A 20,017-nucleotide genomic window follows, 5' to 3' on the forward strand; every position below is an offset into this window, starting at 1 on the left:
TGCATCTAAAACCTGTATCACGTTTGAAGCCCTAGTCTCAAGAGAATGTCTTTAATTGTCCAGTCTCTACAGGATAAGAAAGTATATTTAAAAAGATGGCTTTCAACCATTTTTCAATCATGGTCCATTTTTTATAAATTAAACTTATTTTGAGATCATTGCAGATTCATGTTTAGTTGTAAGAAATAGTACAGAGATCTCATGAATTCTTACTCATTTCTGATTGCAATATATTACAGAAGCATGGGACAGTATTACAAGTAGGATGGTGACTTTGGTAGAATCCACTGGTCTAATTTAGGTTTCTCAGTTTTACTTGTGTGTGTGTGTGTGTGTGTGTGTGTGTGTGTGTGTGTGCATGTGTGTGTGCTTGTATGTGAGCTTAGTTCTCTACAATTTTGTCACATGTGTAGCTATGTATCTATCATGACAGTCAAGACACAAGATACAAGACACACCTTGTTGTGCTGAAAATCTAGGAATGACTGTAAAGGAAGCTATGGATTATCTTGGATGGTCCCTAAGATGGTTTCGGAAATGATGTCTCCTGCAGTAAATTGAACAGGGTCATTGTTCAGAGGGGCTCATAGTAGGAAGTACCATTATTATAGAACCAGGTTTCTTTTCTTTTCACCTTTATTCTGGCATAAAGTTTTCCTCCTATTGGCCTCCTGTTCTGCTTCCTTTCTCCAGCTTCCCCTGAGCCAAGGCGCTCTCATTGTCTAAAGAATTGGCTACCTTGAATCTTCTGGGCTCCCATCCACTCTCATAGAGCTTCAGAGTTCATTTTGTTTCCCATAAATAAATAGCAGTTTTCTAGTCCCAGCAAATTACACTTATAATTCTTGCCAAGAGCCAGGTATGAAGACTGAGAACTCTGTGCAGAGTGCTCCTTCCCATGCCCTAGGCTTGCACAAAACATGCCTAGAGGTTGCAGAGTGCTGGCACAGAGCAGACACGTAAAATGCTACTTATAATTTTATTCCTGCTACATCTTAACTTCTTCATATATACCAATTTAATTTTAAAAAATTTAATTTTTTAAAAGTTAGTAATTTGGTATTTGAGTGCTGACTCCCACATTAAGAGATAACTACTCTAAAATAAACTGAATATAATATTGAGTTGCATTTCCAGATGAATGATGAGAACATCCTTGTGTTGGTGAATGGTCACAATTTTGTTAGAACCTTCTTCATTTTTAAATATCTCATCATGTTTATTTTACCTTTTTTGTTTCATAAGTTGCTGTACATAATTTTGTTTGGTATTATTATTAGAAATAGCAATTATTAAAGGCCTAATCCAAATTACCAACTAAAATAAAGCATGGTAAGAGCTTATAAGGACAATGGAACAGGATGTTATAGGAAAATTAGGAGAGAAATGAGTACATGTAATTTTTAAAAAATATTCCTATATACATTTTCTTTTTTAAAATTTAAAATCAGGTAATTAACATATAGTGTATTATTATTTTCAGAGGCAAAGTTCAGTGATTCATCAGTTGCATATAACACTTGTGTTCATCACGTGTCCTCCTTAATGCCCATCACCCAGTGAACTCATCCCCTCTCACAACCCCTTCAGCCACCCTCAGTTTGTGTCCTATAGTTAAGAGCTTCTTATGGTTTGTCTCCCTCTCTGATTTCATTTCATTTTTGAATACATGTAACTCTTAGTTTTGATTTTTATTTTAAGGATATTCAGGGTGTTCGGTGTGTTGCATGTTCCTTTAAATATCTGAGTGCTTACTACGTGTTTGACATTGTGCGAGGCTTATTGGGAGTAGTGAAAGAAATATTAAAAGGGAGGGGGAATCCTGGCTAAGAAGTAGACTGGCTTTGAACTGGAAGAGAATCAAAGTTCAGAGGCCCTATTTTCGGACTTTATTTTTTTCAGAGAGGAAATGTACTTGAGATGAAATAAAGAATTTCGCCTGACTACCCTTAAGTAGCTTCCTGGTAACTCATTTCAAATCTTTCTGATGTTGGATGACTATACCCAAAAGTTTAGATGACCTTTTAAAAAGTCTTGAGAACAACTCTAATTACTGGGGAAACTATTCCCATAACTGGGAGATCTTTGGGTGGTGGCAAACCCAACGAGGATAATAGTTGCCCCAATGACCAGAGCAGGTTTAGAGGCAGCAGAGGCAGACTATAGCAGCAGCAGCTACTGGGCTAGGGACCCCAAGGGACGTGAGCCACCATGATAACTTCCTACCACTGCCAGAGTGCCTACTCTGAATGTGGCAGGTTGCAAGGTGCTTTATGTGCACCATGGGTGATTTTCATAACTAAGGTCTGAAATAGATGCAGTCCACATTCTGTGAATGAGTCTCACTCTGCTAAGTCTCACTCTGCTAAGGAGTAGAAGAATCTGGATTTGCCTCTGAAGCCATGGTCTTCCTACCACTATGATGTCTCTCAAAAGTAAGGACATTTGAAAGGACAGGTGTCTCAGGAACTTCGGGAGCACCAAGGCGTTGAATGAGGCTGTTGCTCTTGTCATACATCAGGATCATCTTCATGCTGGAATGGTCTGGGGATACTAGTAGGTATGCAGGGACTATTGGTTGAATTAAACTGAAAAGAGTTTCTAGGGGCCCCTGAGAGTCTCCATCAGTTAAATGTCTGACTCTTGGTTTTGGTTCAGGTCATGATCTCAGGGTCAAGCCCTGCATCAGGCTCCCAGCTCAGCTGGGAGTCTGCTTCTTCCTCTTCCTTTGCTCCTCCCCCTGCTTGTGATCGTTCTCTCTCTCTTTCAGATAAAGAAAGAAAGAAAGAAAGAAAGAAAGAAAGAAAGAAAAGAAAAATAGTTTCTACCAGGTTCATGACCTAAGCATAACATCCTCGCCCACAGATATTTAGGAACCTTCTCTGTCCACTCTGAAATTTATTTCTAGCATCCACCAGTGGATGGGTGAAGTTCCCAAAGTCACCTTTAAAGAAGTAAGATACCTCCTAAATGTCTCCCTGATATTTTTGAAGGTTAGAGGGAGGCTAACCAGAGCTTATCAGCAGGGAATCATCCCCCCCAAGAAAATGAAAGAGTGATTGCAGTTCCTGATGTGATTTAGACAAGCCTGACTCAGCAAGCTGGGAATTTGAGGCTAAAAACCACCACCACAAACAACAAGCTCATAGCTACTAGGGCCATTCTCTCCTCCTCTCTTCTAAGAACACTTATGGATTACCCAGAAAACCACTTGCATCCTCCTTATGTTTATACCAACCCTAACAAACAGCTCTTCAGCCGCATCATTGATCAGGTCCCCTCCACCCATGCCACTTCTTCTTGGTTTCCTGTTGTCCACCTCTCAGTCCTTCCATGAGCACCTGTGGTCATGTGGCTTCCTGTGCCTACCCCTAGAATTAAGGACTGTTCTTTTTTTTTTTTTTTGTAAATTTAAATTCAATTAGCCAACATATAGCACATCTTTAATGTCAGTTGTAGAGTTCAAGAATTCATTTTTTTAAAAAGATTTTACTTATTTATTTGAAAGAGAGTGAAAGAGAGAGGAGAGAGAGATCATGATAAGGAGGAAAGGGTAGAGGGAGAAGCAGACTCCCTGCTGAGCAGGGAGACTGATGTCGGCTTCAATCCCAGGACCCCAGTATCATGACCTGAGCTGAAGGCAGACGCCCAACCTACTGAGCCACCCAGTTCAAGAATTCTTAATGTAAGGTATCAGATTCCATGGTCTAACACTTAGGCATCCCTCAGGAGCCATTCTCTAAAAGCAGCCTGGATTTTAAAGTCACAATTCACATGTTGTTCTAGAACTCATTTTTTGAAAAAAAATTTACAAGCCTTTACAAATAAATGTTTGTGACCAAAATACCAGAATGGAAGAAAGTTTTAGAGTCTTTATCATGAGTTGGCATTAAGTCATGGGAGCTGATAGTCTTAAGTGGCCGGGGATGGTATCACTTCTCCAGCCACTCTGCCAAATCTATCCAAGGGGGACATTCAGGGGAAAAAAAAAAAAATCAGTTGTCAATTCTCAGAGCTTTTATATACTAACAAAGTGAGAGGCTACAATTTTCCTTGTGTACATGCCATATTATTGTGCTGGATATTTCTAGAATTTGGAACAAAAGAGGCCCGAATTTTAGAAGCTCTGATAGGTTGTGTGGATCATTGGAGACAAATTTGACTCTCTTTTCTTCATTTTTTTTTTAAGATTTTATATATTTGAGACAAAGAAAGAAGGAGCACAAGAGGGGAAGAGGATCAAAGGGACAGAAAGAAGCAGGCTTCCTGCTGATCAAGGAGCCCAGCGTGGGGCTCAGTTCCAGGACCCTGGGATCATGACCTGAGCTGAAGGCATCTGAGCCACCCAGATGCCCCTCTTTTCTTCATTCTAAGTAGCCCTGGGATGCATGGTGCACCAAGGAAATGCAGGGGAGTTCTCAGAGCCAATTACACTGATGTACTTTCTTCCTATCCTTGCTACTCTTATTCTTCTCGGCCTTCTCTGCTTCCCCCTTATGACACAATTTACTGTTTAATACATTCTCTGAGCTTTTAATTTCAACCATTTCATTTTTGTTTCTAACAATGAACTGTCTTTTGAAATGGTTTCCTAATGTTTACTTTCTACTGTCTGCAGTGGTCCTGTATCTACATTTAGTCTTGGGTGGGTTGAAAGGATGACAAGTTCTAGAGTTTTGCTTTTCCCAATCCAGCCTTAGTTTAGCAAGGCTGTTGTTCTTAACTTAGTGAGTTGTTCCATGGATCTCAAACCCAGTTCCGATGAAGCATTGGTCTTCTAAATGGAAGACATTGCCTTGTTTTAGTATATCCTCCTGGCTATATATGGGAGGGAGGAAGTTTGCAGACAAGACATGAGAAGGTTTCTGGGGGTGACATAAATAAGAAGGGGGTCCTGAGATGGTGCAGGGGTGCTTACCCTCTGCTGCCAGCACCCACTCACCCCCATTCATGTGGAGTGACCTTGCCTGCCATATAAAAATGTACCAGCCACACTTGGCTCTGCATATATTTATAGTCAACATACATTCTGAACCCAGCTCCACTGCTTTATATCCCTTCACTCAGTCATGACTTCCACTCTTCAACTGAAAGACTTTCTGTTTACTTATACCAAATCACATGATGGGAGATAAATGTTCAAATCCTTATTTATGGGCATTTAGAGATTGCAACACTGCTTTTACAAGGCAGCTATTTGATTCCAAAATGGATAAGCTACAAAGCTACAGTTGGCCTCCATCACGTCTGCAAAGGGAAAGAGTCCTAAAGTTGGTTTTGCTCATAAAAAGCTAAACAATGACACACAGATCTGGAAGCAAATAGACCCAGAATGCACCCTGAAGAATGCTAGTAGGGCCCATTAGACTGGTGTGACCATAGTGGAACATGAATGTTTGCAGACCCAGTGTAGACTCACAACTTCTGAGAGTTGCCAACCAACTGTACTGCCTAATCCAGCCTGTCTGCAGTCACGATACCCAAGAAATGGTGTTAACATTTATAGAGGTTTAGGACAGTTCTATGCTATGCATGAGTTGTCAATCTAGTTGTCACAACACCTATTAGGACTCATTCCCATTTTACAGCTGAGGATACGGAAGCACAGAGAGGTTGTACCACTTGACCCACATCACACAGTTGAAAGTGGCAAAACTTTCAAATCCATCCTTCCAGCTCCAGAGACCCTGTCCCTGGCTAGTGTGCTCTACCACCTCTCCAGGACCCAGAGTCCTGGCCAGCCAGGACTGGAGTCAGAGTTACGCGAAGGAGTTACTTCCGTTGCCTCACAGGATAGGGCACTCTTCATGCTCAGCTACACCTGCTTGTCCCCAACACCTCACCTTTGTCTTCATGCCACTCCCAGAGACATCCAGAATGTGCTTTTGTTTTCTTTTTTTTTTTTTTTTTAACCTCCCAACAGCCTCCGGAGATTTGAAGATATTAATTGGTCCTCTCAAATGCACGTGAATATTACCTTTGTGGTTAGTGGAAGCAGCTCTGGCCTAATAGAAAACTAGGAGCACTCAATAATTAAACAATTTGCTACTGTCCAGGCTCTACTGGCAACATGAGTTTAACATTGGGTATCAAGTGCCTTAAGAATAATCTCAAGGAAATATTAAGATATGCTGACAAATATTTATTTAGCTAATCACAGTGTCATTTATATTACCCACAAATTAGAAATAACCTAAGTATCCAAAATAAGGGAATTTTAAAAAGTATAATTTAACCATACACTATTATAGGGATGCATTAAAATTAATATTTTCTAATAATAATTAAGGATGGGAAGTTCTCAAAATGTGGTCATTTCTAAAAGCGGGATTAAAAAAAGGAGCACCTGGGTGGCTCGATGCATTAAGTGTTTGCCTTCAGCTCAGGTCATGATTCCAGGGTCCAGGGACGGCATCCCAGGTTGGACTCCCTGCTCAGTGGGGAGTCTGCTTCTCCCTCTGCCCCACCCCCTGCTCATGTTCTCTCTCACTTTCACTCGCTCTCTTTCAAATAAATAAAAATAAATAAATAAATAAATAACCGAATGTGGATTAAAATAGTATTAAAATACTGACCCAATTTTGAAAAAAAAATGTCAAATGAAGGAAAAAAGAAACTCAGAAATACATATACATAGAAAAGAACAGAAAGAAATGTGCCATTCTACTAATAATGGGGTATCTTTTATCTTTCCTGAATACTCTGTGTATTTTTCACATTTTCTAGAATTGGCCTTCATTACCTTTGAAATCTGAAGGAATACATTGTCATCATGTGTATTGTTTTTAAAATGATTTAAATGTGTCCAAGAATCATCTACAGCTGAGGATGGATTTGAAGACTGGGGAGAGGGGCAAATGACATTGAAATGGGTTGAATCCACCATCCATTTTGATCCCAGTGTTTTGGCCCCAAAACGTTTTGAACTCCTCGATGCATTCCAGAGCTTGGCGGCCAGGGAATGAGAGCAGCTGTGGTCTCTCCTCTACAGACTCTATCTCGTTGGGGCTTGTAGTGGACACTGTCAGGGCTCCACCCATTTGGGGCTGTCAGATAAAATACAGGACACCCAGTTAAATTCAAACTTAGATAAACAACGAATATTGCATGGGGCATACTTACATCAAGAAATTATACTTTATCTGCAAATGAGATTTAGCTGGACATCCTGTATTTTAGCTGATAAATCTGGTGATCTATATGCAACCCCATTCAGATTTTCTTTTCACCATTTTTGTAAATGTAAAAATGTTCCCCTTCCTCCTTACTGGTCCCTCTAGAAGCACTTCCTTATTAAATCACTCACCCAGGAATCCTGCTCAGGAGCTGTTTCTGGGGAGGCTGAAGTCAGGAGAAGCTTCTTCCCCCTTCCTTGCCCCATCTTTTCCTCTGTGTCTTCAGCTACCTCTTTGTCTCTCCTCTATGTAGTTCTCAAAAACTGTTCTTTTATTTTTTCATGGATTTTCTAAAAAAATAAATATCCTCAGGATTTTCTCCAATGCACAAAAACATTACTAGTACAGGTAGTAAGCACAGGATGAAACTTTCCCACTAGAGTCCCACTGAGGGTTGGACTGGGCTCCCACTAGCTTCTTGGCAGCAAGACCTGCCCATATTTCTACTCTGTGTTCCTCTGACCTAGGTCACTGGACCCGTGGCCCTCCTCCTTTCTCTTCCTCTTGGAGTGTGGAAAATGCAGCTCCTAGCTCTTCTCTTCACACTGCTCTGGTATGTGCATGTCTCTGAGGCTGCCCTCTGACCCATCTGAGGTGAGAGTCCTAGTCCTACTTGCCTGTCACTCATGCACACATGCTGTCCATGGCTTCTTGCTGAGCTTTGCTTTCTTCACAGCTCTGCTCTTTGCCCTGGGACATAGGAGAACACCTCGGGATACCCAGACTTACATGATATAGACATATCTAGCCTCCTTAACCCCCACTCCCTCAGGAGCTAACCTAGCATGGGGAGTGGACAGGACCTAGTCATAGACCAGTATCTGAATTATGACTTCCCCTAACTCTTCTTTCCCTTCTCAGTTGGTGAGATCCCACCCAGATTGTCTGAGGTTCAGTGGAAAGGACAGGATCCTTTCCTTAGATCCTTATAAGCACATTTGCTTTCTAGATCTTCTGTCTTATTTCATAACATCAAGATTATTAAATTTAGCTGTTAAGAATCTGCTTCTCTTTCCTCTGATCCTCTTCTGACAGAGTCCCTGGGACAGATCAGACAGGTTGATGATGGAAGAAGGGACAGGAAGGGAAAAATATATTGTGAGTATCTTACATTATGCTGCCAGACTATACAGTAGGTCAGAAGATGTAGCTGAGGTAATACACACAAAAAAGAATCCAACTAAAAAAACCTGCTGAAACTATATCAATCTAACTCAAGCTTTTTTTTTTTCTTAATGTATCTTCTGAAAAATTGCTGTAGTCCAGAAGTCAGAATAATGTAAAAAGGCACCCTCTCCCAACGTCTAGCCAGTGAGGAACTAGTTTGGGAGTAAATCTGAAACCTCAAGTAGCAATAAAGGAGAGGAACAGCTCCTGTAAACAAGCAACATTCACTGAATTATCCAACAGAGAGAGAAGGAACTATCAGGAGGCAGAAAGGAAGAGAGAAAAATAAGCTGCCACCAATTTTTAGGTTTGCAGTGGGCACGTAAAAAGCAGGGGCCATAATCCCTTTCAGGTATGGCATGCTGGGGAGTTGGGGTCAGTGAAGAGAAGATATGACTCTTTTCCAAAATGTTGTTGTCTTTAATTTTCTCCATGTCACTCATGTTTTCATTGAACTAATTACTATTGATGGAAAAATCATTTCAGTTAGATTTGGATCATAAAGAGCTAGTTTAATTGGCTGGGTAGCTATGAGCAGTTTTGGCTAAGTGTTTTGGGGTAAGCTTAGAGAGGCTAAAATAACACAGAGGCATGAGATACAACCATCCATTTATTCATCTTACTCATTCACTGGCAAATAATTCTTGGGAACCTACACTGTCCCATTCTTGTCCTAAGCAATGGAAAGCAGAGAGATGAATAAAAAATGATAAGCCAACAAGATGTCACCATGAGGTAGAGAAGCTACATGGTAACTAGCTTTATTATATAAGGTGGTGCCATGGTGAGCTATGTCATAGGAGGAGACCAGCTCTACCTAGAGAGGATGGGTATTGACTTCTCAAAGGAGATGCTTCTTCAGGAAGTAGAAGAAAATCAAGTGTATGCTTTGAAAGGAAGAGCATCCCTGAGAGTGAAAACAGGCTTTAATAAGGACCAGAGGCCAGAGAGAGCACAGCATGTTTAAGGAAATGACCCAACTTTAGTGTGAGATGACCTCAGAGGATTTGGGGGAGAAAATGGAAATGAGTCTGCAGAAGCCAGTTTGTCAGGGCTGCTCAGCTCGTGATATAAAATTTGGACATTATCCTTTGATGATGGAAAGTCAATTGACTGTTTTTAACAGGGAAAGCATGACCAAATATAACACATTTTGGAAAGATCACTTGCATGGTATTGTGTTGAGGCCAAGCTGGAGGGCTGTCACATACTCTAGGAGAACTAAAATGGGGTCAGAACTAAATCAGTAGGAGTGGGGATGGAAGGAAAGGTAGGTTCAAGAGGTTGTGTGGGTGTGGAAAACTAAGGAGGTAGAATATGTACAAAGGAAGTGGGGGGATAAGATGTTGTCCAAGGTTTTGGCTTGGAAAGGAAATACTTAGGCATGCAGGATTGAAAGGAGGTTTCCCTGGAATCAGAGGAAAGACGTTCAGCATTAGATATGCCAAATTTGAGAAGCCTGTGGGACATTCAAATGGAGATGTCTTTGTGCTGTTTGCCGTATAGGTCTGAAACTCAGTAGACAGGTCTGAGTCAATTTATTACTTGGGAATACAGTCTCTGAGGCTATGAATCAGCACTCTCTGGAACACTGCTATCTAAGGGGTAGAAAAGAAGACTAGCCAGTGAAAGAGGCTGAAAATTATAAGTCAGGGAAGCTGGAGCCTGATTACCAGGAGACAAGGAAGACAGAGTATCAAGAAGGAAATGGTTAACTTTGCCAAATTCCATGGCAAAAACTCACAGAGGGCAGTTACTTTATAGTGTGAACGGAAGATGACTGCCAGCCCCAGGGAGGCAGATTTTGCCCCAAACCATGGGAGAACTTCTGACCATCATTACATCTAGTAGTAGGCTGCTTACAAATATTAACTGAAGTCAGGAGTTTGAACAATTGAGTACCTGTCTGACAAGAGCTACACAACAGCTCACCAGGCAGAGGAAGTTTGCCTACCAGACAGAGTTGTTGTAAAGAGGAGTTCACGTAATGGGTGGGAGATCTGTACAAAGAGAGATCTTCTAACATTTGGATGGCAAATATTCCATATGAGTAGTTTCTTTTTTTTAATGAAATTATTTTGGGGAAATGAATAGTGAGATCCCAGGCAAATATTATTTATTTATTTTTTGGAGAGAGAGACAGAGACAGAGAAAGAGAGAGAGAGCACGAGATGAGCAGCGGGGAGGAGCAGAGGGAGAGGGAGAAGTAGACACCCCACTGAGCAGGGAACCCAACATAGGACTTGACCATGGACCCCGGGATCATGACCTGAGCCAAAGGCAGACACTTAACTAATGTAGCCATCAGTTGCCCCTCTAGGCCACCATGTATTTACCATGCTATGCGAGGTCATTCTTATGAACTTTGTCGCATTGCCTCGTCCGTAACCAGGGAACAGATTATCTGTTCCATCTACTCCACAGAGAACAAATGTTGTATTTTTTAAGTGTTTGGGAACATTAATAGAAAGAAAATAGTAATGAAACTGGCCAGGCCTGGAAGATCTAAGCCTGGCTTTGCTACAATTTTACTAGGTCAACTTAAGCAAACTTGCCTTACGTTTATAAAATGAAGGAGACAGACAAGATGGTGTCCGAGATAACCTCCATCTCCACTGTCCTTCAGGTTATGATCACCATTTGCTTCAGCACAATCACTATTGTCATCTTTACTTAGTACAGGGTGCATGCAGTGCAGAATGGGCTTTTAAAACACACTCAGCTGGTTCTCAGTGTGGTCCAGGTCTGGGTGTGGGGGAGGGAGTCCATTTTTGCCTCCACTTTCCAGATGACACTGAGGCTCAATAAGGTCCACTGTGACAGGCTAGGCGTCACAGAACTGATAAAAAGTGAACTCTTGTTTCCAATATCTATGTTCTTTCTACCTCCTATAGTATTGTGTGCTTACATGGGATATCATCATTGCTAAGGAGACATCTCGATTGCTAAGGAAGGGGTAGAACCTGCCTGCAGAAGGCCAAAGTCCAGTCTCCAGCCCTTCTTTGGTGTGCAAACTCAAGAAGGTCATTTCTTCTTGTTGGCAGGTGCTCAATTTCTGCATGCATGAGGGCAGAGCTACCCAACCCTGCGGTTTCCTGAGGTTGTTAAGGGGGCAAAATGAGATGAAGGAAGCAGGCTGGAGAGTGGTATGCACTTGGCGGGACTGTCTCTTCTGCCAGGCTTGCAGGCGTACCGTCCAGCTGATTGCACAGAAATCCCATGGTTTTCCAGGGCCATGGGGCCCAGCATGCCTGTGCTGTGAGCTGGTTCTCTCCCGATGGCCTGGGTAAAATACCCCTTGGAGGGACTGGACTCTCCCTCCCACTCAATCCAAATATTTAGCTTCCAGCCTGCCTCAGCTGTGCTTTGGCAAGAAGTGTTTGGGAGGAGGAGGCTGCTCCTTTGAAGCCCTGGGTGTCCTACAGTGATGTGGGGCCTGGGCCAAGCTAGTCGAGCTTTGAGGCCAGCAGCAGGTTTGAGACACTCTGCGGCTGCTGACTTCAGCTGAGGGGGCCCAGGGCCCAGGGCCCTGCATGGCTCTGGTCTATTGTGGAGCTCTGTCAGCTGGGAGGGGAGCCTCACGCCCAACATGGTCAGCTCTAAAGCAATGTTCTCAAGCCTTCTGTGCACTGGCCAGTCCCTGGACTGGGGTTCTAATGTGAGATGGCATTCTCTACAAGGGGAAAGGGACTATTATGTTGAGTCCTCTAGTGAACTCTTTGGGTACTCACTCAGTGGCGGCCCTCCCAGTCAACTATTTTGGGAATTTATGCTCCTGGTTCTTGAAATTTGAGATTCTTGGCACTGTTTCTACCAGGAAACATAGGACTCGTTAAGTTAAGGCTCTGACTGCCGCCTGGTCACTTTGGCCCACTGTGCCGCTAGGCTGTTAAATAAAGGAGTGACTGTACTATCAGTTGGAACCAACTCTTACCTAAGGGGATGGCCTGCTCTTTCATGAAGGGGAAGCAGGTGCATGTGGCCATGTGTCATCCATTAGCCACTCTTGGTTCTGCTTTTCCCAGTGCTTACTAGATGTACAAGTTTAGAGGCATGGTCAGCGGGACTCAGACCCTCAGAGATGGGTTAATGCACCAGGCAACCCACCTAGACAGATACAAGTGCTAACCCAGGGAAAGGAGGGGATGGATCTAGAAGCATGGTGGCCTAGGGCAATATAGTCTCACTTATTTTTGGGACCCACTGAAGTGCAAGAAATGAAGTTAGTCCTACCACTCTCTAGTATGGTTCCTCTGGAGTTGTGATCAACCAGAATCTTGGAGAAGCTATGCCTGGGAGAACGGACAGTAATGTGAGAAGCCTGGGCTTGTGAGCAGGCTAGAGGGTGAAGTGTGGTAGATATCGCTAGTGCCTATCAGTCCGTTTCTCCAGCCCACTGCACTCATTTCTCATTCCCTCTCCCTAGAGAATTCTAGAGAATTATGTTCTATTCCCTGGGAGACCTATTTTCATCATGGATGTTATGCACTTCCTCTACCTACCCCCCCCCCATCTTTTATGCCTCAATGACTCACTGATACAGAATTACAAATACATCAAGTTCCATTGTCTTAAGGTGGGACTCTGGTGCAATTCATGCTCTTCAATTCACTGTGGGATCTGGCTGAAAGTAGACTCCAGCTGAGGTCATGGCCTTGCTTAGCTCTTTTCTTGTCACATCCTCTTCCCCTCATTCCTTACCTCCTGAAAGCATTCTAATCCCCATTCAGGCTCTGTTTCTGGTACCAGTCTTAAGTCAAGCCCATACTTGCTATGCTGGGCATCATGGGAGATGCTTTGTGTTCATTATCTCACATAATCTGCAGTTAAACCTGTGAGGTAATATTCCCATTAACCTTTATCATTAAGCTGAGGAAACTAAATCTCAGAGTAGCTAAGTGACTTGCTCAAAGTTGCACAGCTCATCTTCAAGTCTGAGTCCATTTCCAAAGCCCCTGCTGTCACACTTGTTCATTCCGGCTTCTGTGGTAGTAAACCCATTACTGGAAATTGGCCTAGATAAGGCAGATGAGTAGATTTAGAGAAGAAATGACTCTTGAGAGGCTCCAGAGAGGCAAGATTAAGGTCTTTAAACTTCTGATGTGCTATCAGTTGAGAGAACATCTGATTTAGGTGAACTCTGAGTCCTTTAAAGTGCCCCAACCAACAATGTAGAATAAACACTAGAAAATTTCTACAGCTAGAGGGAAGAAAAACCAAATGGCCCTTGAGGTCCCATCCAACTTCAATAGCTTGAAGATCATGAGAAGTATTCTATGACTATGTCTATATTGCTTTTTCCCATGTGGATCAGTCTGATAACCTCAAGCCTGAGTAACCTCAGAATTACTGTCCCAAAACTAGACCAACACTTACAAATAAAAACCCCGAGTGCTCTGTTCTAGATGGAGATCATAGAAAACATAGAAAGAGCAATGCTGACTTCACCCCAAGTGCAATGCATACTAAGTCCCAGTTCCAACTTGGAGGGTCACCACACAGGTCCTTCCTCATTCAGCAGAATAAATGCTAATAATAATGGTGTTATTGATAAGAGTTCTTGCTATTGTGCCAGATACTGTTCCAAACAGTTTACAAAACAAAGTCATTTAATTCTAACAAACGTTAGATAAGTAGATGCTATTGTTATACCCACTGATGAAGAAACTGAGGCACATATATGCTAAGTAATGTTTGGTCTTTTAAAAAGGTGGGATTTTCCAGAGGTTATATGTTGTGTGCTATGACAACAGATTGAATGCAGAAGCAGATATGGGAATCAGCCTTCTATTAACTAAACATTAAAGACATTTGTTTATTCTCATTAACCACTTTTATAAAAAGTATAATTATCTTCATAAAAATATGTTATTTGTGTCAAAATATGAGTTTAGTATTATTTTAAAATAAACTAATAAATAAGGACTGAAAATTATTTTGTTTTAGTTTCCAATATAAAAATAGATAGATAAGATGTACATTAAATTTTGAAGTCCTGTGTATACCTGAAACTAATATGATACATCAGTTATACTTTAATTTAAAAAATGATGCCCTCTATAATTTCCAAGTGTTTAAAGGTATTATGAAACCTAAAAGTTTGAAAACTCTTAATTGATTACATTCTTTAATCTAGAATACTCCCACCCTCCTATCTTAACAAAATAATTTAATGAATAAAAGCTGTGCTGTGTTCACTGGTGCCTGATCAAATGTAACACCCTTTGTCCTGATTATTATTTACTTTACTTGTCACTGATCCTTCAGGAAGAATATTTCCTTTTTCCTCTGGAGATGCCGTCCTCTCTAAATAACTTAATACTTATCAAAGATATTGAGAGAAGTTGGTACTTATATATTGAGAATGCTTCTCCCCCAACCTCCACTGTTTGGAACTACAGGGAGGGTGGAAATGGGAATGAGAGACCAGTGGAAGCTGGAGAATGAGTCAATGGGATACATAGGAGAGAGGACGACCTCTCCTCTAGGTGCAGGTGTGACCTTGGCGACTGTGGAAGGGCAGGTAGCTGAGAAAGTTGGACATTGTTCTCTTGAGTGGCCCTGCTCTCCCTTACCTGTCTCAGAGTTGGTTGTGGGGGAAAATTGCTGTCAGTATACCACAATATCTTCTCTTTTGGGGTAACTAAGATTTAGGTGAACCTCAACTCAAAGTAATAATTGAGAGAAAATGGGGAATCATTTGGGGAAAGAAAAACTCTTAAAAACAGAGAAACAAATTGATCCAATGATTAATAGAAAAGTTATTGCTTTATTTTCTATAGCTGAACATTTTTTTAAAGTATTTCTGTTGAGATGAATGCCTAAAGCTGATTGCTGTTTTTTGGGGGAAGAATACCCACTTCAGCAGTTGAATACTTACAAGTGTAGTTAAATGATTAAATGTGGAATCATGTGGTTCATGTTTTCCAGGGTTATGTTTACCATGGTATCTGCAACAGCTAGGGTAATTCCTGGAACATGCAGGTACTCAGAAAATACTTGCTGAATGGAAAAAAAAATGGAAAGAGAAGAGAAAGTAAAGAAAAAAGGAGGGAAGGAAGGGAAAGAGGGGTTTCTTCTTTCTGACTGATGAACTTTAGATGCTAGTCCATGAAAATGTATTTGGCATAACTGGAGGTAGGAAAAATCTATTTTTCCCACGAAACTTTTAAGACATAAGTTATTTACCTTAAGGGAAGAAATGTGTTTATGGAATGGCAAAGTGTTTCTAATAAAAATGATCGTGTGTGGAAAGGTGTGCACTCATTCTGTTGAGTAAGGGACATCAGATATTTACTATGGTAAATTCAGAAATACGGAATTCTCTGACTGTCCCTCTTGGACTGGTAGATGCTTCCTTCTGTCACTCCTGGACATAATGGAGCTTACTTCGTCCTGCTCCTTAATAGCAGGAGTTGAAAGAAATTGTGTGGATATAGAAAAAAACAAAAAACAAAAAACAAAAAAACCAACACCCAGGGCCACCTTTAAATGCATTTTTCCAAGGCATATCAAAAAATCCTTGGAATTTGTTGTGAAAATTTGACCACATCCTAGTTAGCATGAGGTTAAAATTAAGAGTAACATGTGTTTTAGGGATCTCAATTTGCAAAATATTAATAGAGTTCACGGGCAGTTAAGTGCAATAAAGGGAGGAAATGAAGTTTATAGAGCAAGACCCTGGGGATTATTGCCTTCCCTACCCCTGAGCACATTCATATCCTAGAACTTGACATGAGGTAAAAGAGGCCATAAAGGGAACATGGGAGGAAATCTCCAGGTTACTGTAATGGATCTCCTTCTCTTCCCTCCTGGGAGGGCTTACAGTGCCTTAGAGGCAGCTTTGCCCAGCACTGGCCTCTTCTTCCTTACAATTCAGTCAGAGTTGCAAAAACAGGGATCTTTAGCAAGGTTCATAGCTGCCAGAACATCAGGAGACAGCCCTGAACCATCTCATAATTTCTCTGAAAACATGGTCTTTGTTGGGTTGGATCTCCAGTTGAACTACTTAGGTGAGAGAAAGTCATGGAAGACATCCTGGATTGAGAGTCAGGAGATAAAGATTTTTTTTTCCTTTACTATTAGTTCCCCAGTGACATCGAAGATCTTGAAGAAATCACTTCTCCCTTCTGGACCTCTGCCTGCTCACCATTATAGAGAAATGGTGGGGTTAGATAGATGTCTATAAGGGGCTCTTCCTGGTCTTTAATCTGTGGTTTAATGTGAATCTGACCTAGTCTATTGGGTTTCTATGAAACTATATTAAATAATGCTTACTTAATACATGATTCAGATATTAAATCCATTGAGTCACTGTAAGATAAAGTAATCCTGACAGGGAAAAAGGTTAAGTTTTAGTTCAAAGCCCTGAGGGGAGTAGAAAAACTGGAGGGCATTTCAGGCAAAGAGAAAGCTCTGATTAAAGGCCTGAACTGTGGAAAATAGACCCTGATTTGAGAGTCAGTGAGTAGAGTGAAATCACTGGAGCAGGTTGGTAGAAACACAAGAGGAGAACCACCATGGCTTTCTCAGAACTTGATTTGGGAAGGGAGGGGTATTCTGGGGCTGTCTCTGAAGTCACTTCCAGGGACACACATCAATATAGTGTATGGAAGCCTTTTGGACTCAAAAATATCAAAATCTGTGGCTGGTCTAAACCCTTTCTGGTGAGATACCTACTGGTCTTGCCTGTCTATCTAGAACACTGTAGCTGAGATTTGACCCACTCATTCCAGTTGGCAGATATCCTCACATAAGTTCCTTTTCACACTCACTCCTTCATATGCCTATATTTTTCTCACCTTCTGCTTGCAGAATGAGGTCATTCATCCTTTGGGAGAACCTCATGGAAAGGATCTCAGAGTGATGAACTTCCAGAGTGCTCATGTAGGAAATCTTCCATGCCCTGGTTTGCTTCCCTCTTTAGATTCTTAAGGTTTGGTCCTCTGAACCTCTGGGGCCCTTAAGAATACTGAGGACCCAAACCAGTCCTGTTCATGATAGAGGTTATTAGGAACCTTCAACCACTTCAATCCTTGGGTCAGTGGAGCTTAGAAATATCACGCAACTTTGTTGGGATCCATTGACTGGTTTGATGGCCAGGCACTCTCATTAGTTTCTAATCACTTGGTCACAACAAGGTCTGAGGTTTGATGCTCCTGAGATCATGGATGCTACCCTACTGATATCTCTGCCCTCTCTGTCGTTGTGCATAGGACTGAAGTCTGCCCTTACGTGTTTATTAGTCAGGAACCTCCATTTTGTTCAGTGTCCCAGGCCCCCCACAGAACCACAGCTTTGTGAAGAATTTGGCCCATTTATCTGAGGTATTGATATCCTGCCTTATGATTATCAGAGCCTGGATTCTTTACCTGAATAGTTGGTGCTATAGCAGAGATCATCTTCTGAGCTCTGAGCAAGGCTTCTGACCTCATACACCCAATTCCTTAGGTCCACTCGTGTGGCATGCTCCCATCTCCTGCACATTCATCATACATTTGGCTTACACTAGATTTCTGGTCCTTGATTTGTGAGTAGTTGGAGCAGTGGAGGCCCCAGAGAAATATCAGAAACTTTGTTATTATTAAGGCCTTATTTTACTCTCATTAAAGATCTTCTTGAGAAAGAATCTCATGACACTAGCTAATATTCTTTATGGGAATAATTTGATGCCTACTTGATTAATTTTTAGGCTTATAATCAGTTGCTGTAGATCTTAAGAACATCAAGAAATAGAAGGAAATATGTAAGGTTTGTTTGTTCCTTTATTTGCTTGTTTTAATTAATGTCAGTATTTGCACAAATGTTGTAGTCTCTTAAATTTGCACAGTTTGTGCCTTAGTTTATCTTCAGACAACGGCTGGCCAGAGGTAATTTGTTTTCTAGAGAGAAGGGACATGCATCTGAAGCATCAGAGTTAAAGGTTCTGCCCCCATCCCTACCCTGCAGACTTTGTCTTCATCAGTGCAAGGCTAGGGAATTATCAGCTGGCTCAGACCCACTATGTATGGAACCCAGAATTGGTCTGTGCCCACCAGTCCTGGGTCCCAAGGAAACTGGGGTGGATATTAAATGTCTAGGAGTCTACTTAGGTCTCTCAACCTCCAGAAGTACACCAATCACAGGCAGAGCCCCACTGCTATGCTTCTTCTAGCAGAAAGAACATTCCTGATACCATGGAACTAGGCAGCACTGAGCTAACAGAACCCCTTTGGAGCCTATGAACTGGACATCTGACCACATCCATCGAGGGCCTCTTCATGCAGTTTTCATTCCTCCAGTGAGCTTATGCACTTGGTGTCCCGGAATGCTTGAGAGCCTGACAAATAGCTGATTGAGTCTTACAATTTTGAATCTCTTGAGTGTGTTGAGTTTGTCATGGAAAGCAAGGACCTTATTCTTTTCACTCATTCACTTCCAATGAAAGAGCCATCCTTGAGAACTGAGGCACCTAGAGGAAATCACCTGCAATCCTAAATAACTCAGGTCTGGTCACAAGAGAGAATGTGGGTAAAATTCCTTCTGAGTCCAATCCCTGAGTCTGTCATAGTTTCTGCACTTCTAGCAGATTCCCGTAAGCCGCCCACATTCCTCTAAAGGGTTCCACATGTTCTGAGGTCCTGAAGGCTGTGGGGAAAGTCAACCTTGGAGACGCAGGGGATGTTTGCACACAGAGCAAGCTTAGCAGGGATTCTGTGCTAAGTAGCATTTTCAGAGCAAGGAGGAACTTGGGTTCTTCTCATTTAAGACCAGAAAGAATTGTGGGTCTAATTCAGAGGATCACAACAAGAGCCTTTTGAATAGGATGGGGTATGGGGGAAGTCACCTTGATTTTGCAGGAGGCAGCTCTGGGTTCTAATCTCCACTCAAGCACCTACCAACTCTTGAGCCTCTTCTTTATTTCTCTTAGCCCTTATCATTACCATTATTACCTTATTACCTTATTACATTATTACCTTATCATTCTCCTTGGATCTGAGAGATTTCAAGGGCACTGATGTAATAAGGGACATGGCCTCATTAGTTCTAGGAAAATCTATAAGGTAAATCACTTTTATTATGAGATTCAGCAGAGCTGAAAGACATAACTGTCCCCAAATTTGAACAAATGCCAAAGACTGGATTCTGTTTCTATTTGTGTTGCAGACAAGTAGAATATCCTTACTGCATTGCACATTGAAAGGTGCACACACCACAAAGACACACTCACCGCAGTGCTCCCACTTTTGGCCTGAGGTACCTCCAGAGTGGCAGGTCTCTGAACACCCAGAAGTACACCAGTCCCAGGCAGAGACCTGCTGAACACTCCTGCTATCACAGGGCTAGTCAGTCCCAAGCTAAAAGAACCTCCGTGTCTCTGTTCCAAAGTCCCTGAGCTGAGCCAGAGAAGAGGAGGAGGTTTCCAGCCTGTTGAATTCTAGCTCATCAAGATAGTTCAGGTTACCCCCTGTGCTACTTCACAAGACATTTTAGGCATTTTTTCGTGGGATTGGGAAATCACGGTTCACCAGTAATAAACAGAATTGAACCCCAAAAGATTAGAGCTCAGTTTCAGACTCCGAACCGAGGAGGTCAGAGTGGGCTCCATCACAGAAAAGCACAAACTCTCTTTCTTCAGCAAAGCAAGATGGAATCTGGAAGGAAGAGAGGAGGCAAAAGTCAAGCACAGCAGTTTC

This window comes from Mustela erminea, chromosome 7 (assembly GCF_009829155.1).
Source record: "Mustela erminea isolate mMusErm1 chromosome 7, mMusErm1.Pri, whole genome shotgun sequence".
NCBI lineage: Eukaryota > Metazoa > Chordata > Mammalia > Carnivora > Mustelidae > Mustela > Mustela erminea.